The sequence below is a fragment of the Salmo salar genome, chromosome 13 (assembly GCF_965601325.2).
Source record: "Salmo salar chromosome 13, fSalSal1, whole genome shotgun sequence".
Lineage (NCBI taxonomy): Eukaryota > Metazoa > Chordata > Actinopteri > Salmoniformes > Salmonidae > Salmo > Salmo salar.
In genome coordinates, this window is record NC_138303.1 from 15,688,413 (window position 1) to 15,711,311 (window position 22,899).

At 42.7% G+C, this 22,899-nt stretch overlaps 1 pseudogene; it reads left to right on the forward strand.

Moving 5' to 3' along the window:
* The first annotated feature begins 17,658 nt into the window (after positions 1 to 17,658).
* On the forward strand, positions 17,659 to 21,959 carry LOC123726129 (glutathione synthetase-like; annotated as a pseudogene).
* Positions 21,960 to 22,899: the final 940 nt, after the last annotated feature.

Below are 22,899 nucleotides of genomic sequence, written 5' to 3' on the forward strand. Positions count from 1 at the left end.
ATTAGATCTGCAAATCTTTTTAATAAAAAAAAACACAAACTATTGTCACAAATGTGACAACAGTGCACTTCAGAACAAAGTAAAGTTATTTTGGACTGAATTACCTACACCTACTCATTCAAGGGTTTTTCTTTATTTTTACTATTTTCTACATTGTAGAATAATAGTGAAGACATCAAAACTATGAAATAACACATATGGAATCATGTAGTAACCAAAAAAGTGTTAAACAAATCAAAATAAATTTGAGATTCTTCAAAGCAGCCAGCTTTTGCCTTGATGACAGCTTTGCACACTCTTGGCATTCTCTCAACCAGCTTCACCTGGTATGCTTTTCCAACAGTCTTGAAGGAGTTACCACATATGCTGAGCACTTGTTGGCTGCTTTTCCTTCACTCTGCGGTCCAACTCATCCCAAACCATCTCAATTGGGTTGAGGTCGGGTGATTGTGGAGGCCTGGTCATCTGATGCAGCACTCCATCACTCTCCTTCTTGGTCAAATAGCCATTACACAGCCTGGAGGAGTGTTGGATAATTGTCCTGTTGAAAAACAAATGATAATCCCACTAAGCACAAACCAGATGAGATGGCATATTGCTGCAGAATGCTGTGCTAGCCATGCTGGTGAAGTGTACCTTGAATTCTAAATATATCATTGACAGTGTCACCAGCAAAGCACCATCACACCTCCACCTCCATGCTTCACATGGGAACTACACATGCGGAGATCATCCGTTCACCTACTCTGCATCTCACAAAGACACGTGGTTGGAACCAAAAATCTCAAATTTGGAGTCATCATACCAAAGGCCAGATTTCCACCAGTCTAATTTCCATTGCTTGTGTTTATTGGCCCAAGCAAGTATCTTCTTCTTACTGCAGCAATTCGCCCACGAAGGCCTGATTCACGCAGTCTCCTCTGAACAGTTGATGTTGAAATGTGTCTGTTACTTGAACTCTGTGAAGCTTTTATTTGGGCTGCAATTTCTGAGGCTGGTAACTCTAATGAACGTATCCTCTGCAGCAGAGGTTACTTTGGGTCTTCCTTTCCTGTGGCAGTCCTCATGAGAGCAAGTTTCATCATAGCGCTTGATGGTTTTTACTCTAAAAGTTCTTGAAATGTTCCGTATTGACTGACCTTCATGTCTTAAAGTAATGATGGACTGTCATTTCTCTTTGCTTATTTGAGCTGTTCTTGCCATAATATGGACTTGGTCTTTTACCAAATAGGGCTATGTTCTGTATACCACCCTTACCTTGTCACAACATAACAGATTGGCTCAAACACATTAAGAAGGGAAGACATTCCACAAATTAACTAGGCACACCTGTTAATTGAAATGCATTCCAGGTGACTGCCTCCTGAAGCTGGTTGAGAGAATGCCAAGAGTGTGCAAAGCTGTCATCAAGAAAAAGGGTGGCTACTTTGAAGAATCTCAAATATAAAATATATTTTGATTTGTTTAACACTTTTTTGCTTACTTCATGATTCCATATGTGTTATTTCATAGTGTTGTCTTCACTGTTATCCTACAATGTATAAAATAGTAAAAATAAAGAAATGAACATCATTATGTTGTATTCAACTGCAACAAATAGCCTACCAACCCTTACATCTTTGGTCTCCACAGTGGCTTTGTCACCATCCAGTTGTTTAAACTTCACCTCGATGTAAGCCTCTTTCTCACCCGGGATTAGCACTTGTATTGTACCTGAGTGAATGGGCATTTAGAATACAACAACTGAGTGGCAAAAAAAAACATTGCAAAACTGTCAATATTCTCTTGGTCAGCTTCGATACAGTCCATAGAAAGTGATGTATGGAATTTGAAAAATAAAATTGTTGCATTTCTGGTGTTGAATCTGACAGTGCCATCAAATGCATAGTTGTCCTTGGTGAGGCTGGTGAGAGAGAACGAAGTTGCCTTCCGAACTCTTTCATTTAATTAAAGTTGAACATGTTGCCAACTCGGGATGAAGATCAAGCACCAGCGCACCTACAGCGCAGTAACGGAAACATTGTTGAAGACATGCTCATGATCTGTGACTACGCCTATTCTTATGAAATTATGGTTAGCTGATGACATAAATTCATGTTCGATCATTTACATTATTAATCACTCACTAATATTTGTAAACATGGTACATGTGGTGTTCTCCTTCAACAAGTTACTCCAACGCATGCAATGTGTAAAGAGTTGCGTTAATTTGTTATAATCGCGTAATTACGCATAAATTGTAGAATGAATGGAACGCGCATGCATCCGGTGTACTAACCTTTGAGCGCACTGTAAAAGTTTGACGGGTGTGCGAAAGTGTCCCTTTTATTGTCCTCCTCAAGGTCAGGGTTAGGGGAGCTACGTCAGACATCCCCATGTGTTCCCTTCCTCGACAGCCTATTGGCTCGGACCTTGTGCATGGAGCGTCACAAAAGGCAATCTGAATTTTTAACTTAACCCAAACCTATATATATATATATATATATATATATATATATGTATATATTTTTAAACGGCATTGTTTTACAGAATATTACATCAATGTCTGACATTTTTTCTGTCATTAATAAACTGCACATAGTCATTTAAAAGGATGTGCCTGATGAAACTGTAAATAAATGAGTTGTTACTCAACTCAAATGGAACAGCAGTGTTATTTTCTGCCCATGCCATAAAAACATAAGGATCTAGTGTATGGAGGAACAGACTTGAATCTGAAAGTGCATAAGGTCATGGAGTTTGTCCCTGGAGCACTGCACAATGCATTTGGTAGGATCTTCAGAAGTTGACTGTGAGTGTGATTGTTGTAGTCTGGGTGCCAGTCTGTTTCTACTCTCTTGCCAACTCCTTGTGGAATTGTCATGTAAAACGTGTTTCGCCAGCCTCCCGAGTGGCGCGGTGGTCTAAGGCACTGCATCACAGTGCTAGCTGTGCCACAAGAGATCCTGGCTCGAGTCCAGGTCGCAGCCGGCCGCGACCGGGAGATCCTTGGGGCGGCGTCATCCGGGTTAGGGGAGGTTTTGGCAGGCAGGGATGTTCTTGTCCCATCGCGCACTAGCGACTCTTCTCCGGCACATTGGTGCGGCTGGCTTACGGGTTAAGCGGGTTTTGTGTCAAGAAGCAGTGCGGCTTGGCTGGGTTGTGTTTTGGAGGACGCGCGGCTCTCGGCCTTCGCCTCTCTCTCTCCCGAGTCCGTACGGGATTTGCAGCGATGGGACAAGACTGTAACTACCAATTGAATACCATGAAAAAGGGGTAAAAAAAACAACACATGTTTTGCCTTCTCAATGACAATGGAGTAGGCTAAAGCGCAAACAGATCTGGGACCAGGCTATGAAACAGATCTGGGACCAGGCTATGAAACAGATCTGGGACCAGGCTATGAAACATAAGCTATATGACTGTTGTGGCAATACAGCCCGTCCAAGTTCCATGTTACATATTAAAGTTTACCACCAAGTCATTACAGTAATTGCCCGGACTACAAGTGGCATACATTCAAGTGGCTTACATTAAAATCAGACAAGGCTGTATGTCAATTTAAGGTGGGGATGACTCAAATGTTGGACGGTAGGCTTGTGAAAATAGATGGTGCAGAACTGGGCCAGTGGGAGTCTGTGGGGTGGGGACATGGTTGGTTGGAGTGCTTCCGAACATATCAGCACTTAAGGAACTTGTTATTTGCTTTACACTCCACTATCAAATTCTAAGTGAACGGTTCTTCTGTGGACTTCCGATCTCTGTGTGCATACCAGCCCCCCAAAACAGAAAATATGTTTATTTTTAAACAATCGTTTTAAACCTTTTCCAAAGTGAAAGCAGGGTTTAAAGAGACAACATGTTGTAATGACATAAACTCTTTGAAGAGAGTATTTCTTTATGGTCCCATTGGTCTGGATGTGGTTAACTAGCAGTACTCTTATACAGTACATGTACACTTTAAACAATACCAACAGGGCATCCCCTAGACAGAAATGAATCCATTTCAATATCTAGGAGACCTGTTCCTGTTCCACTACTAATTAAGTAATTAGCTACTAAATAAACCATGACTTAATCACAGAACACAATATTCAGCCATGACTGCTCAAATGTAATGCTACTGTGTATTATATCTCTTTCCATATAAAGGCAGTTGGGTTTGATTGTGTTTTGCATTATTTAGGCCAGAGGGTGATTTTAAGCTATGTGGATAAGCCCGTCCACCACCTTGAGAACAAAAAGAGGAGAGATAAATGTCATTGTGTGCACAGGCCAGAGTACAGCTTCCCCAAATAGAGCAGAATACAACTCCTGTTCCCAATATCCCACATTCCGAGCGGAGAGACGCTCAGTCTGCAGCTCAGTCTGCAGCTGCTGCTGTGAAGTCAAAACAAAACTACTGTAGAAATAAAATGGAGGTCAACCATTAAATACATGTTGATTGATTATTCCATCATAATAGATGATAAAGTCAAATTAACCCTCCGTTCCCACCAATTGTAAGATTTGATTCCCATAGTGACCGTTTTATAATAAGTTACCTATCACATTGTCACGACTTCCGCCAAAGTCGGTCCCTCTCCTTGTTCGGGCGGCGTTCGGCGGTCGACGTCACCGGTCTTCTAGCCATCGCCGCTCCACCTTTCATTTTCCATTTGTTTTGTCTTGTTTTCCCACACACCTGGTTCACATTCCCTCATCAGACTAAATGTATATTACCCTCTGTTTCCCCCATGTCTGTGTGTGGAATTGTTCTTTGTGTAGGGTGTTACGCTACAGGCTGGCTTGCGCTAGGTTTGTTTCAAACCTAGGTTTGTTTGTTTTGTTTAATCCGGTTCATGTTACCGTGGTTGTGCTTTGTGCTGCCTCGCCTGTGCCTTTGGGCCAGGGTGTATATTAAAGTTCTCCTGTTATCACCCATCTCTGCTCTCCTGCGCCTGACTTCCCGCCAACCAATATTCAGCACATACCTATTTGCTTAGCTACAGTGCTGATACTTGGAACAGGCCATGGTATGACTTGGGCGGCTAAAGTCTTTGACAATTTTTAGGGTCTTTCTCTGACACCTTCTGGTATAGAGATCCTGGATAGCAGGAAACTCAGCTCCAGTGATGTACTGGGCTGTTCGCACTACCATCTGTAGCGCCTTGCGGTCAGATGCCAAGCAGTTGCCATACCAAGCAGTGAAGCAGCCAGTCAAGATGCTCTTAATGGTGCAGTTGTATAACTTTTTGAGGATCTGAGGGCCTCCTGAAGGGGAAGAAGTGCTACCGTGCCTTCTTCACAACTGTTTGGGTGTGTGTGGACCATGTTAATTCCTTAGTGATGTAGGCAAAGATCCATGAACACCGACATGTAAAAGGATCCATGAACACCGACATGTAAAAGGATCCATGAACACCGACATGTAAAAGGATCCATGAGCACCGACGTAAAAAAGGATCCATGAACACTGACATGTAAAAGGATCCATGAGCACCGACACGTAAAAGGATCCATGAACACCGACATGTAAAAAAGGATCCATGAACACTGACATGTAAAAGGATCCATGAGCACCGACACGTAAAAGGATCCATGAACACCGACATGTAAAAAAGGATCCATGAACACCGACATGTAAAAAAGGATCCATGAGCACCTACATGTAAAAAAGGATCCATGAGCACCGACATGTAAAAGGATCCATCAACACCGACACGTAAAAGGATCCATGAGCACCGACATGTAAAAAAGGATCCATGAACACTGACATGTAAAAGGATCCATGAGCACCGACACGTAAAAGGATCCATAAACACCGACATGTAAAAAAGGATCCATGAACACCGACATGTAAAAAAGGATCCATGAGCACCGACATGTAAAAAAGGATCCATGAGCACCGACATGTAAAAGGATCCATGAACACCGACACGTAAACGGACCCATGAGCACCGACATGTAAAAAAGGATCCATGAGCACCGACATGTAAAAGGATCCATGAGCACCGACATGTAAAAGGATCCATGAGCACCGACATGTAAAAAAGGATCCATGAGCACCGACATGTAAAAAAGGATCCATGAGCACCGACATGTAAAAGGATCCATGAGCACCGACATGTAGAAGGATCCATGAGCACCGACATGTAAAAGGACCCATGAGCACCGACACGTAAAAGGATCCATGAGTACTGACACGTAAAAGGATCCATGAGCACCGACACATAAAAGGATCCATGAGCACCGACACGTAAAAAAGGATCCATGAGCACCAACATGTAAAAGGATCTATGAGCACCGACACGTAAAAGGATCCATGAGCACCGACATGTAAAAAAGGATCCATGAGCACCGACATGTAAAAAAGGATCCATGAGCACCGACATGTAAAAGGATCCATGAGCACCGACATGTAAAAGGATCCATGAGCACCGACATGTAAAAGGATCCATGAGCACCGACACGTAAAAGGACCCATGAGCACCAACACGTAAAAGGATCCATGAGCACCGACACATAAAAGGATCCATGAGCACCGACATGTAAAAAAGGATCCATGAGCACCGACATGTAAAAGGATCCATGAGCACCGACACGTAAAAGGATCCATGAGCACCGACATGTAAAAAAGGATCCATGAGCACCGACATGTAAAAAAGGATCCATGAGCACCGACATGTAAAAAAGGATCCATGAGCACCGACACGTAAAAGGATCCATGAGCACCAACATGTAAAAGGACCCATGAGCACCGACATGTAAAAGGATCCATGAGCACCGACATGTAAAAGGACCCATGAGCACCGACATGTAAAAGGACCCATGAGCACCGACATGTAAAAGGACCCATAAGCACCAACATGAGAAGTTCATAGAAGCATGTCAAATTAGGTGTCAAATGAAAACTAAGAGTATATTTTTGAGAAATGAAGGTATATATGAGGAATAAGCAAAGGCTTTCATTTCTTGTCAAACAGATGGAAAATGGGTCTTAAAAAACATTTATCAGCAAACGTCTTGGAAATACATCCAAACACAACAATGTTTATGTAAAGCCCCCTGCAGACTAATAAACAACACTTATATTTAGTTTAGGATAATTTGTTCTGCCTTCTGTAAGTTTAACAAACATTGCCTTGTGCCTTGAAATTCCGTTACCAGAAATTTAAATATCTTAAAGATACTCTACTTGACTATACTCTACTTAACTATACTCTACTTAACTATACTCTACTTGACTATACTCTACTTAACTATACTCTACTTGACTATACTCTACTTAACTATACTCTACTTGACTATACTCGACTTGACTATACTCTACTGAACTGTTCTGCTCTGTGCTCTACTGTGCTGTACTTTTGAGAGTGTACATATTTAGGATAATTATGTATTTCTGTGTAGTACAGATCAGGGACCCATACTGAAATTCCATTACTGTGTGTAAATCCACTTCTCTTATGGTTGTTCAATAATCAAAATAGAGGTGTCATGTCATAGCTGACACCCCATTCTTTCTGCAGACATCTTTGAATGTTAATTCAGAGCAGACATTTAACCGTTTTTGGAAAACATAGTCACAGAGAGAACTGAGGGAGATTTTACCGAAATTCTGTTACCAAACTTTGCATCTGCAGTTCTTACAGTAAATGTGTTTTTATAAAAATGTTCAGTGTAAATTGTTAAAAATAGTCCTTGTGCATAAAGGATGGTTTGTTAAACTTTGAAATCAATGGGGGTTTTATTGGCATACATTTTAAGTGACATATCTCAGTGCAATTCCATTACAGTGGAATTGCCCATGTACAAAGCACTGTGATAATGTACATGATATTTGTTCACCTCTTTCAATGAAGAGTTCCATAATGAACAGAAAATGTGTCATCTTATCTAAATCCTGCCGATGGCCACAGGGAGCATGCTTATAGGCTGTGAGGATAAGAGACATGGAACAGAGTGGCTCTGTGTGGCTAACCATGGCAGTGTGCCTCCCTCCGATCTTTACATTTGAAATCTCTGTTAACAATAAACAGCATTCCAGCTCCACATTAAAGCACCAGTGTGTGATAGCATTTCCGCAGCTCATACACAAGACCCCAAAAGATAGACTAGCTCCTGTCTATCAAGACCCCACAAAATAGACTAGCACCAGTCCATCAAGACTCCACAAAATAGACTAGCACCAGTCTATCAATCCCCACAAAATAGACTAGCACCTGTCCATCAAGACTCCACAAAATAGACTAGCACCAGTCCATCAAGACTCCACAAAATAGACTAGCACCAGTCCATCAAGACTCCACAAAATAGACTAGCACCAGTCTATCAAGACCCCACAAAATAGACTAGCACCAGTCTATCAAGACCCAACAAAATAGACTAGCTCCTGCCTATCAAGACCCCACAAGATAGACTAGCTCCTGTCTATCAAGACCCAACAAGATAGACTAGCACCAGTCTATCAAGACCCCACAAAATAGACTAGCACCAGTCTATCAAGACCCCACAAAATAGACTAGCTCCTGTCTATCAAGACCCAACAAGATAGACTAGCACCAGTCTATCAAGACCCCACAAAATAGACTAGCACCAGTCTATCAAGACCCAACAAGATAGACTAGCACCTGTCTATCAAGACCCCACAAAATAGACTAGCACCAGTCTATCAAGACCCCAAAAGATAGACTAGCACCAGTCTATCAAGACCCCAAAAGATAGACTGACTATCACCTGTCTATCAAGACCCAACAAGATAGACTAGCACCAGTCTATCAAGACCCCCAAAAGATAGACTAGCTTCTGTCTATCAAGACCCCAAAAGATAGACTAGCACCTGTCTATCAAGACCCCAAAAGATAGACTGACTATCACCTGTCTATCAAGACCCAACAAGATAGACTAGCACCTGTTTATCAGGGCAGTTGTCACATGTGCACACACACACACACACACACACACACACACACACACACACACACACACACACACACACACACACACACACTCATAAAAATGCAGATTGACGCACACACACCAATACACACATACACATACATTACCAGTCAAAAGTTTGGACTCGCCGACTCATTCAAGGGTTTTTATTTTTACTATTTTCTACATTGTAGAATAGTAGTGAAGACATCAACACTATGAAATAACACATATGGAATCATGTAGTAACCAAAAAAGTGTTAAACAAATCAAAATATATTTTATATTTGAGATTCTTTAAAGTAGTCACCCTTTGCCTTGATGACAGCTTTGCACAATCTTGCCCTTTTCTCAACCAGCTTCACTTGGAACGCTTTTCCAACAGTCTTGAAGGATTCCCCACATATGCTGAGCACTTGTTGGCTGCTTTTCCTTCACTCTGCGGTCCAACTCATCCCAAACCATCTCAATTGGGTTGAGGTCAGGTGATTGTGAAGGCCAGGTCATCTGATGCAGCACTCCATTACTCTCCTTCTTGGTCAAATAGCCCTTACACAGCCTGGAGATGTGTTTGGTCATTGTCCTGTTGAAAAACAAATGATAGTCCCACTGAGCGCAATCCAGATGGGATGGCTTTGCGCTGCAGAATGCTGTGGTAGCTATGCTGGTTAAGTGTGCCTTGAATTCTAAATAAATCACTGACAGTGTCACCAGCAAAGCACCCCCACATCATCACACCTCCTCCTCCATGCTTCATGGTGGGAACCACACCTGTGGAGATCATCCGTTTACCTACTCTGCATCTCACAAAGACACGACGCTTGGAAACAAAAACCTCAAATTTAAAGTAATGACAGACTGTCTTTTTTCTTTGCTCATTTGAGCTTTTCTTGCCATTATATGGACTTGGTCTTTTACCAAATAGGGATATCTTATGTATACCAGCCCTACCTTGTCACAACATAACTGATTGGCTCAAACGCATTAAGAAGGAATGAAATTCCACAAATGAACTTTTAACAAGACACACCTTTTAATTTAAATGCATTCCAGGTGACTACCTGATGAAGCCGGTTGAGAGAATGCCAAGAGTGTGCAAAGCTGTCATCAAGAAAAAGGGTGGCTACTTTGAAGAATCTCAAATATAAAATATACTTTGATTTGTTTAAGATTTTTTGGTTACTACATGATTCCATATGTGTTATTTCATAGTTTTGATGTCTTCACTATTATTCTACAATGTAGAAAATAGAAAAAATAAAGAAAAACACTTGAATGAGTAGGCGAGTCCAAACTTTTGACTGGTACTGTATATTAAACACTAACATTTAAATCTGTGAAATGCACAGATGGATACACACTAAATCCCACAAAAAACTTGGAACAACACAGTTTTATTTTGTCATGTTTTGGGCATCAAGCCCAGGATGGGGTCATCAAGGGGCTGGCATTGGAAACATGATGGGGTCACCAAGAAGCAGGAAACATGATAGGGTCACCAAGAGGCTGGCATTGGAAACATGATGGGGCCACCAAGAAGCAGGAAACATGATGGGGTCACCAAGAAGCAGGAAACATGATGGGGTCACCAAGAGGCTGGCATTGCAAACATGATGGGGTCACCAAGAAGCAGGAAACATGACATGGTCACCAAGAGGCTGGCATTGGAAACATGATGGGGTCACCAAGAAGCAGGAAACATGACATGGTCACCAAGAGGCTGGCATTGGAAACATGATGGGGTCACCAAGAGGCTGGCATTGCAAACATGATGGGGTCACCAAGAAGCAGGAAACATGACATGGTCACCAAGAGGCTGGCATTGCAAACATGATGGGGTCACCAAGAAGCAGGAAACATGACATGGTCACCAAGAGGCTGGCATTGGAAACATGATGGGGTCACCAAGAAGCAGGAAACATGATAGGGTCACCAATAAACAGGAAACATGATGGTGTCACCAAGAAGCAGGAAACATGATGGGGTCACCAAGAAGCAGGAAACATGATGGGGTCACCAAGAGGCTGGCATTGGAAACATGATGGGGTCACCAAGAAGCAGGAAACATGATAGGGTCACCAAGAAGCAGGAAACATGATGGGGTCACCAAGAAGCAGGAAACATGATAGGGTCACCAAGAAGCAGGAAACATGATGGGGTCACCAATAAGCAGGAAACATGATAGGGCCACCAAGAGGCTGGCATTGGAAACATGATGGGGTCACCAAGAAGCAGGAAACATGATGGGGTCACCAAGAGGCTGGCATTGGAAACATGATGGGGTCACCAAGAAGCAGGAAACATGATAGGGTCACCAAGAAGCAGGAAACATGATGGGGCACCAAGAAGCAGGAAACATGATAGGGTCACCAAGAAGCAGGAAACATGATGGGGTCACCAAGAGGCTGGCATTGGAAACATGATGGGGTCACCAAGAAGCAGGAAACATGATGGGGTCACCAAGAGGCTGGCATTGGAAACATGTTGAAAGTAGAAACTAATACAGCTAGATGTCAAATACTTCCTCATAGTTCAGCATCATGATGGTGTGGTCGACATGTAGAATATGTGATGGTGTGGTAAACATGTAGAATATGTGATGGTGTGGTAGACATGTAGAATATGTGATGGTGTGGTCGACATGTAGAATATGTGATGGTGTGGTAGACATGTAGAATATGTGATGGTGTGGTAGACATGTAGAATATGTGATGGTGTGGTAGACATATAGAATATGTGATGGTGTGGTCGACATGTAGAATATGTGATGGTGTGGTAGACATGTAGAATATGTGATGGTGTGGTCGACATGTAGAATATGTGATGGTGTGGTAGACATGTAGAATATGTGATGGTGTGGTAGACATGTAGAATATGTGATGGTGTGGGAGACATGTAGAATATGTGATGGTGTGGTAGACATATAGAATATGTGATGGTGTGGTAGACATGTAGAATATGTGATGGTGTGGTAGACATATAGAATATGTGATGGTGTGGTCGACATGTAGATTATGTGATGGTGTGGTAGACATGTAGAATATGTGATGGTGTGGTAGACATATAGAATATGTGATGGTGTGGTCGACATGTAGAATATGTGATGGTGTGGTAGACATGTAGAATATGTGATGGTGTGGTAGACATGTAGAATATGTGATGGTGTGGTCGACATGTAGAATATGTGATGGTGTGGTAGACATGTAGAATATGTGATGGTGTGGTCGACATGTAGAATATGTGATGGTGTGGTAGACATATAGAATATGTGATGGTGTGGTCGACATGTAGAATATGTGATGGTGTGGTAGACATGTAGAATATGTGATGGTGTGGTAGACATGTAGAATATGTGATGGTGTGGTAGACATAGAATATGTGATGGTGTGGTCGACATGTAGAATATGTGATGGTGTGGTAGACATGTAGAATATGTGATGGTGTGGTAGACATGTAGAATATGTGATGGTGTGGTAGACATCGAATATGTGATGGTGTGGTCGACATGTAGAATATGTGATGGTGTGGTAGACAAGTAGAATATGTGATGGTGTGGTAGACATGTAGAATATGTGATGGTGTGGTAAACATGTAGAATATGTGATGGTGTGGTAAACATGTAGAATATGTGATGGTGTGGTAGACATGTAGAATATGTGATGGTGTGGGAGACATGTAGAATATGTGATGGTGTGGGAGACATGTAGAATATGTGATGGTGTGGTAGACATGTAGAATACGTGATGGTGTGGTAAAAATGTAGAATATGTGATGGTATGGTAGACATCGAATATGTGATGGTATGGTAGACATGTAGAATATGTGATGGTATGGTAGACATGTAGAATATGTGATGGTATGGTAGACATGTAGAATATGTGATGGTATGGTAGACATGTAGAATATGTGCAAATGGAAGTGTTGTCAAAACAACAGACAGAGGCTGTGTCTGAGAAGATCTGAAACATAATTCTGTTTCCTTTCTTCCTTCCCTTTGCTGTCCCGAATGCGTAAAAGCCTTACAAGAGCTTGTGTGAGTTGGGCCAGGGGGGCATAGCAGGCTGTTGTTATGATGGGCATGACAGCACTGTAGCAATAGAATCCTGACATGTGCTCCCTGGTCTTGGTAAAACCCCTGCCATTTGCTCCAGCTCCCCTGTCACTGTCTGGTCAGACGCTTAGCAGCTTGTTGGCGAAAAGCTCATTCATCAGCTACAAAACTGTGAATTCATTGGATCCTTTTAAAAAAATACATAATGTAACTAGACAAGTCAATTAAGAATAAATTCTTATTTAGAATGAAGGCCTACCCCGGCCAAACCCTACCCCGGCCAAACCCTAACCAGGACAATGCTGGGCCAATTGTGTGCTGCCCTTTGGGACACCCAATCACGGCTGGTTGTGATACAGCCTGGAATCAAACCAGGGTCTTTAGTGACGCCTCTGGCACTGAGATGCAGTGCCTTAGTCCACTGTGCCATTCACGAGTCACTCTATTTCCCATAACAATGATTAGGAAGCATGTAATTGGCCATATATTTCCACATACAGTGCATTTGGAAAGTATTCAGACCCCTTCCCTTTTTCCACATTTTGATACGTTACAGCCTTATTCTAAACTCAACAATGTTTACAGATATGACCTCCTTTCTTTACAATGCCTTTCAAAGCAGTGCACTTTCCCCCAACTTTCTTATTCAATATTCCTAACAGGGACCAGAAGGTGACACGACCATGGTTATGGCTTTGGTAAAACCAGACCAGTTTGTCCTGAAGCCACAGAGGGAAGGTTAGAGGACCTCGGCTCTTTACTTCACTTCTCTCATGACCCTGACCTTGTCATGCTCTGGTTTGTCTGCTGACATTGTTGCCTACAGGATAGGAATTCTACACATCTATGGAGCCGAGAGCTGTCAGGTACTTGAGGGAGTGAAGCAGAGCACTGAGAGGATGGCTTATATCCTGATGGACAAGGTTCAGCCCTGCCCTGTACACAACTACCTCCTGAGGCTGAGGATGCCACTTCAACTCAGGACCTGTCTAAGTGACCTGGGTGTATTTGGGGTCTACGTCATGTACAGTCACAGACCCATCTGTACACATTCCTTTACAGCTTTACAGAAATTACTATACAACTTCACAGAAATTGTATCTGTAAGTTGAGTTTAAATGAAGTATACTGTAGTATACATTTTTCCATTAAGTGAAGATGTGGTGATCACAATGTACTTCTGCAGATGAATGATGTCCTTTTTCTCCAATCTGAATGATTGTGTGTGTGTGTCCTCACTTTATGATTTATGCTTCCACACAGGCAGGACCAAGACATGGTGCTGGACATCTGAGGACCAATAATGATGACCACACTGATGGAGGTGTGGCTGCTGGAGTGGCATTGCTAGACAACCCACTCCTCGTCTGACCTATACTGCCCTCTGTCACATTACTAGTGGAACTGTAATAAGAAAAGTTAAACACACAAGTGTCCTTCTTTGACCACAGAGAAAATTGCTGCTCCCTTATTATTTTTTCTTTAATAGTTTTACTTGGTTTTCACTGTAAAATCAAATGTGTGCTCTTACAGCTTGTTAAGATCAGGGCTAAGTACATCTATCTTGAATGAAGTGTATGAGCAGCGGCATTGTCATAATGACGAGTTTGGTGTTCGACAAGCCACGTGCGACATGCATGCGCAGTTACAAGCCTGCTAGAGTCATTGGCGGAGGGAGGAAAGCTGTGTATGGACACTGAAGTCTTATTGCCGCAATACATTTGCATCACTGCTCGGTAGACTTAAAAAGTGACAGAAAAATGTAATGTACAGAACTATGATTATTTCAGACCAAAAGGTGACATCCCCATTTGATAAATTAGTTAACAGACCAGTAAGAAAACATTGCAAACCTCTCTGCCAATAATGGCTAATTTTCTGTTTTCCCCTCCTGACTCAGACCACTCCCAGAAAGTCCTAAAAAAAAATGTTGCTTGAGAAATTGCCCTTCGCTATTTTTGACCGTTTAATTGGAAACAATCACAGTAAGGTACTTAATTGTTACCCAGAAATGATTTGCTATTGAGAGAAACGTTTGCATTGGACCTTTAAGAGGGTATCTTTACTAGGGGTTAGAGGGATTGCTTTTCATGTGTTGCCTGCACATTATACCTCCTGTACGTCAATTTTACTTTTAATCTGTGTTTTTTCTTAAATCTTTTTTTAAAGGTGCAATCTGCGATCGGTAAATCCATTTTTAGACTTTAAAATGAAACATGATATACAGTGTACAAAACATTAAGAACATCTTCCTAATTTTGAGTTGCGCACCCCCAACCTTTCCCTCAGAACAGCTTCAGGTCATTGGGGAATGGACTGTACAAGGTGTTGAAAGCTTTCCACAGGGATGCTGGCCCATGTTGACTCCTATGCTTCCCAAAGTTCTGTCAAGTTGGCTGGATGTCCTTTGGGTGGTGGACCATTCTTGATACACAAGGGAAACACAGCAGTGTTTTCAGTTCTTGATGCAAACCAGTGCGCCTTGCACCTACTACCATACCTCATTCAAAGAAACTTAAATCTTTTGTCTTGCCCATTCACACACGATCCATGTCTCGACAGTCTCGAGGCTTCAAAATCCTTCTTTAACCTGTCTCCCCTTCATCTACTGATTGAAGTGGATTTAATAAGGGATCTATCAGGATAAGGTAAGACCCAGATGCAGAATGTGTCGAAGTAACAATGTTTAATACAGCAACAGAGGCAAAGGTACAGGACAGCGGTCGGGTTAGGCAGAGGTCGGAAATCCAGATGGGGCAAAGGTACAGGACGGCAGGCAGGGTCAAGGGCAGGGAGAGTGGTTGGGCAGGCAGGTTCAGGACAGGCAAGGGTCAAAAACCAGGAAGATGAGAAAAAGAGAGGCTGGGAAAAGACAGGAGCTGACAGGACAAACGCTGGTAAGCTTGACAAACAAGATGAACTGGCCCAGACAGACAGAAAACACAGGTATAAATACCCAGAGGATAAGTGGGGAAGATGGGCGACACCTGGAGGGGGTGGAGACAAGCACAAGGACAGGTGGAACAGATTAGGGTGTGACAGGATCCTAACTTTCACCTGGATTCACCTGGTCACTATGTCATGGAAAGAGCAGGTGTTCTTAATGTTTTGTTCACTCAGTGTATACTCATTGATTCTTGAAGTATATAACTTATAAAAGCGTGAGATTAGTGAACTTAGTTCAACTGTCGTTCAACTGTCGCATCAGAACCAAAAATATAAGCTTGTTTATTCCATTGTTTGTAAACAATGCAATTGTAAGAAAACTGTATCGCTCCAAAACATGGTTAAAACTATACTTTTACATCATGGATTATCAGTCCTTGCACCCATAGCGCTGTCTATTCATTTGAGAGTGGTTACATTTCTCTAGCCCCAACCCCTATGAGATTTTTTACCAAAACAGCTTTCTGTTGTTTGAATTGCAGATTTCCCTTTTAAAGAAAATGTTCAAATTAGTTCAAGAGGGGATACTTAGAACAAGAGCAAATGTCACCGATAATACTCCAGAAAAGAATTCTCCTCTGAGGGAAATTATTTTTCACAAGCTCGTACACTTGTAACACAGACAACCATGCCAAATTAGGTAAACTTCCATTTACATTTTACATTTTAGTCATTTAGCAGACGCTCTTATCCAGAGCGACTTACAGTAGTTAATGCATACATTTCATAATTTTTTTCCCATCTCTTGTATATGAAGTGAGACAGTGAAGCCAGCAGAGAAAGTCAATTAAACTGTTAAGCTCCTGCTGAACCGGGCCAGAAATCAATACCTGTGGTATCGTACATGATACATTATTTTATTATAATAAAGGTAGAATGTACACTTAATATGATTATTCTGGGTCCTGGAAACCGGCCCTAAAAGTTTGTGAAAGAGAACGCGTTTTTCTTGAACTTTGAAAACTTGAACATAGGTGAACTGCAATGGCTAGCAGTCCCAGTGGGGTTCCAGAGGAGGTGTTGAACACTGAACTTATAAAGAATTTAGTGGAAGAAGCTAAAGATATTTAGAAGCTAAAGATATTTGCCCTTCTGATACGGACTAAAGATATGTACTAAAGAAACCCCCACCTCATCCGAGGTAAACCTGTCTATTATTCAGCTCACAGGTAGATAGTAGATTATTGACCATGCTTATGCATAAACTAAGAGATCTCCAGCAACTGTATTTTTAAGTTTTATTTTATTTAACCTTTATTTAACTAGGCAAGTCAGTTAAGAACAAATTCTTATTTACAATTAACGGCCTACCAAAAGGCAAAAGGCCTCATGCTGGGATGGGGGCTGGGAATAAAAACAAAAATATATTAAATAAAAATATAGGACAAAACACACATCATGACAAAGGAGACAACACAACACTACATAAAGACGACATAAGTAAGAGGACGACATAGCATGGCAGCAACTGCCAGTCATTGACCAATGACTAAACGCTATAGCTAGTAACTTTAATTAAAAAACATATATCTGGGGGTAAAAGACTACTAGAATGTTCTACAGTCACTGAAATGAGTCCTCATCCACCCCTCAATACCATAGAAAACTTGCTTATAACACCGTATTACTTGATATATGGTATTACTATGGAATCCTCTACTATAAGATGGTTAGACCCTTGAGATGGTGTGCTTAGGGGATTTAGTTCAGAGTATCAACAACTGCGCGATGAGAATGAGCAGGTCAGCCATTGTTCAGCAGCCATGTCAGGACGTAGAGTGTTAGAGCTACTTTACACGTGTCTGGTTGCAGATGGTGACCTACACACCGTTCAGACTCTTCCCCTCACCAGTGACTTGGCTAAAGCTACCTACCACCAGGTTCCAGCAGTACAGACACATTACAACCGACTGGTGGACAAGATGAGCCAGGACTCAAGCCAGGTAATACAGACAGAGCTGTATGACCAAGCAGTTGGTTAATGTGAACCAAAGATTCTAGTACTGTAAAGTCACATTGAAATCTGCAGATTACTGAAGGTGCTTGATCTCTGCACAATGTAAGGATGTGCTTCTATCTTCATAGCACTATCACAGTGGATGATTTCACTGCCAGGTTGTTCAGGTAAGGTATTGCTCTGTCACACAAAAATAATATTGGTGATGAATTTTCTCATGCAACTTTCCAGTCCATAGTTTTGGGTCTGAATTGCTCAGACTACATGCTGAAGCAAAGTGGTGATGGGAGCCCCCTTGAAGCAGATAGCAGATAGGGATTAACAGCATTGCTGCCAGTGACTGTGGTGTTTCTGCCCGCACACCAGACGTCCACCGGTATGTTCACACAACTAGTTATCAAATGATACCTTTAAATGTCCCCTGTGAATAATTTTTCTAAATTAGGCCTGTTATTATTTAATTACTAGGCACATCCTGAAGAGGGCTGGTCAGTTGGAGAAAAGCAAGCATATCCTAGACAACAGCCCTCCTGCAGGTCTGGCATAAGGCCTGTGACCTCTACGGCTCAGAGAAGTGGGGGTCATAAGGTTTTCATATCACTTTGACTTTGAATGATTCAAACTCCAACTGGCAAGGCTTACTATCTAACTCTCACTCACTAACTCTCACTCACTGGTTGAAGAGTTCCAAAGAAGCATCTTTAGCCATAGATTTACTGAGAACGATCTATGGAACAAGTAAGTTTGGTTGTATTCCTTGGTGCTTATTAGTCAAGTGAATCATTATCAGTTATGGTACAATAAAGTCATGAGTGTTCACAAATTGACGGCAACATGTTTTCCTTTATGCAGAAATATTCCTCTTATGCAAAGAGGGTTTGAAGTTGTATGGATTGTGTTTGTTTTCTAACAAGTGTTACTGACATGAACAAAATAACAAATGTTCATATCAGTGGAGGCTGCTGAGAGGAGGACTGCTTATAATAATGTCTGGAATGGAGTCAATGGAATAATATCAACCGGATGGAAACCAGGTCTTTGATGTGTTTGATTCCATTCCATTGACTCCATTCCAGACATTATTATGAGCCGTCCTCCCCTCAGCAGCCTCCACTGGTTCATATAAATGTTCATGTAAATAGCAAGTGGCAAATGCTACTTGACATGAAGCTTGTTTGCATTCAAGCAAGTCAAACTCTATATTTATATCTCTTGTTGTTTCTCATTCTCTCTGCAGAGATGGAAGAGAGGTTGCTATTTTATATTTCTTCTATGGGTACATTCCACAGAACTACAAAGAACAGGTTAGATATTAACATCCAGTCGTTTTACTTCACCTGTGGTTGTTAAAGCTGGAAGTCCATTCTCAGTAGCCATTGTAACGTTGAATGTACTGTATGTACACATAAACTCACAAGACTAATTCACAGACCACTTCCCGGTTCATCTGTAATGATGATACTGTTGGATTAGATTTGGCCATTTCATTCCACACTAATAATCTTCCCCGAGTGATTTTGTGTGGAACTGGGAGGCTCACCTCATGATGGAGCGCTCTCTGGCTGTGAAATGTCCAAACATCAGCACACACCTGGCCGGCACCAAGAAGGTCCAACAGGAACTGGCCAGACCTGGTGTTCTGGAGAGGTTCCTTCCCGGTGAACCTGACGTCGTTGACCAGATCTGGGCCACCTTTGCTGGACTGTATACATTAGATATGGTAAGAGAACCTGGTTCAATGTTTACATACTACCTATTTTCTTTACAATGCTGTTATAAGTAGTTTGCATTTCTTCTTCAACTTTCCTATTGGATATCTTACTAACAGGGACCAGAAGGTGACAATGTCTAAGGCAAAATCAGACCAGTTTGTCCTGAAGCCACAGAGAGAAGGCTGGGTTAAGAGGACCTCAGCTCTGTACTTCTTCTCACTATGTCACTTTAAGACCAATTGAATGGTCTACAATTTACAAACTCCTCAAACTCCTCCCACTCTGTGCCCCAGCTGAGGTTAAATGAATGCACCTAGTCTCTCATGAACTTGACCTCTAACCTTGTCAATCTCTGGCCTGTATGCTGATGTGTAGAATTCCTCTCCTCTTGTAGTCAACGACATCTATGGAGCTGAGATCTGTCAGGTACTGGAGGGAGTAAAATATTATTTCATTAGCACTTATTTTTTCTAAATGTTTTGCTTTTGATTTCTTCACAGCTTATTGACATGATTGGCAAGGATCAACCAAGTCTAATGTAGAATTATGCTGAGTTCATTCAGGGGTAATTGATTTGGAAACAAATATATAACAATACACAGGCATTAATACAGGCAGCTCAATTCCGATCTTTTGGCAATTATTGTCAAAAGAGCTGATCTGATTGGTCCAAAGACCAATTGGTGAAGAAATGATCAGAATTGGGCTGCCTGTGTTAATGCACTATTACTCATATGCAAATGGAGTAATGTTGTAGAAAATTGCAGTTCTTTAGTTTGAACACCAGGTGAGAGTAAAGGATAAACTGCTGTCTTTGCAAAAGGCCCAGATGAGAGAAACAGTTTTTTCGTCAATCATTCTAAAACCCTTTTGAACATAATTTTTTTTGAACAGGTCGATCAGTGGTCATACTGTGTGATGATTATCAATGAATGGATCGTTTTTGGAAACATGTCAAACACACTTCAGATATGCAATGCAACTGCTGGTCATAGTTGAAAAGTCTGCTGTGTCAACCATCAAATTATTTACGTATAATCTCAATGCTCATCCTGATAAAGTTATCTGTTCCTCTGCGTAGCCATTCAATTCTCTGTTCATGATCTACCAACCAGGGTTGGGGTCAATTCGAATCAAAGGCATTCAAATAAGGAAGCAAACTTAAATTATAATTCAAACATTGAAAAAAGGGTATCTATTTTCAATGACAAAGTTTTCCCATTTTAGAATGTTTTATTGAAATCACTTCCTGAATTGAATGTCTTTGAATTGAACCAAACTGTGGTACCAACTCTCTGCAGAAGACAACAAAGACACAATGGGTCCAAATTGGCTGTCCGGAATGAACAAACACCCACAACTCGCCCTCCTTGTCTCTGGCAGTGCTATTGTCTACTCTGCCTGTGTGTTTTATTCTGCTGCCATCAGATCAGAGCTCTTTGTTATTGATCCCCGGTGGAACACATTCCAGGAGGCGGGTCATCAAACAGACAGACACACAGGTCACTCTCACTGGGTTTGATGTCAGCACCAGCCGGGAAACGCAAGTGCCTCCCACTTTACTTCCTGGACTGCAGCAGCAGGATTCTGTCAAAAAACAAACTGTGTTTGTTCCCGGCAAAAGGTTCCTCTAGGGTCAGGATATGTATTGTTTTTTGTTCCAGTGATCACTAAGAAGGCACTTTTTTGTCATACATTTCCTTTATCTGAAATTGCTCCACATGACTGTTCCGAAAGCTGACAAAGAATTTCACCTATTTTCTCCATTAATGACTCCACTATTGATGTTTCTTTGCCAGCTTGCTCACATTCTCAGGTGATTGGCAGGGCAGAATGAGGAAAACGCTTGAGAGAGACTGTAGTGGATCAACCTTCAGCTCTGATCACGGCTAAAAGCAAACTGTTGGGGATAACAGGCTGGTTACACAAGTGGCCCAGTTAGCAGTGGCACTGTGGCAGAAAGTGGCAGAGACTGCAGATGGAAGCGCCAGGTCAGGAAGGAACAACCGGAAGTGGGTCATGACAGGGTGGAAGTGGGTCACAGTGCTCTGGCTCTGCATGGGAGGACAGGGAGGGACAGCAGCACTGGGACAGGATTGGGAGTATCTTCCCTGCCAGCCTGATTCAGTTCCCTGCTGCACTCCTTACAGCCGCTCACTCCTTACAGCCGCTGACTCCTTACAGCCGCTGACTCCCTATAGCCGCTCACTCCTTACAACCGCTCACTCCCTACAGCCGCTCACTCCCTACAGCCGCTCACTCCTTACAGCCGCTCACTCCCTACAGCCGCTCACTCCCTACAGCCGCTGACTCCCTACAGCCGCTCACTCCCTACAGCCGCTCACTCCTTACGGCCGCTGACTCCCTACGGCCGCTGACTCCCTACGGCCGCTGACTCCTTACGGCCGCTCACTCCTTACGGCCGCTCACTCCTTACGGCCGCTCACTCCTTACGGCCGCTCACTCCCTACGGCCGCTCACTCCCTACGGCCGCTCACTCCCTACGGCCGCTCACTCCCTACGGCCGCTCACTCCCTACGGCCGCTGACTCCCTACGGCCGCTGACTCCCTACGGCCGCTCACTCCCTACGGCCGCTGACTCCTCACAGCCGCTCACTCCCTACAGCCGCTCACTCCCTACAGCCGCTCACTCCCTACAGCCGCTCACTCCCTACAGCCGCTCACTCCTTACAGCCGCTCACTCCTTACAGCCGCTGACTCCCTACAGCCGCTGACTCCTTACAGCCGCTGACTCCTTACAGCCGCTGACTCCTTACAGCCGCTCACTCCTTACAGCCGCTCACTCCCTACAGCCGCTCACTCCCTACAGTCGCTCACTCCCTACAGCCGCTCACTCCCTACAGCCGCTCACTCCCTACAGCCGCTCACTCCCTACAGCCGCTCACTCCCTACAGCCGCTCACTCCTTACAGCCGCTGACTCCTTACAGCCGCTGACTCCTTACAGCCGCTCACTCCCTACAGCCGCTCACTCCCTATAGCCGCTCACTCCTTACAGCCGCTCACTCCCTACAGCCGCTGACTCCCTATACCACTCTGTTTTGTCCGTAGACTGTAAAAATAAACATGGTCAACTGAAATGTGTTTACTATGAATCAATTATTGTTTTATTCAACACTCTCTCTTGAAGGTAAAGTGCATAGACATAGCTGTGGATACAAGGACTGGCTATCCATAATATAAGCATTATTGCTTTAACCATGTTTTGAGGCTGTATAGTGTTTGTTTACATTTACTTTGTTTACAAAGAGTGGAGAAAAAAAGCTCATATTTGGGTTCTGATGGGGTACGACAGTTGAACTAAGCTAAAGGCATG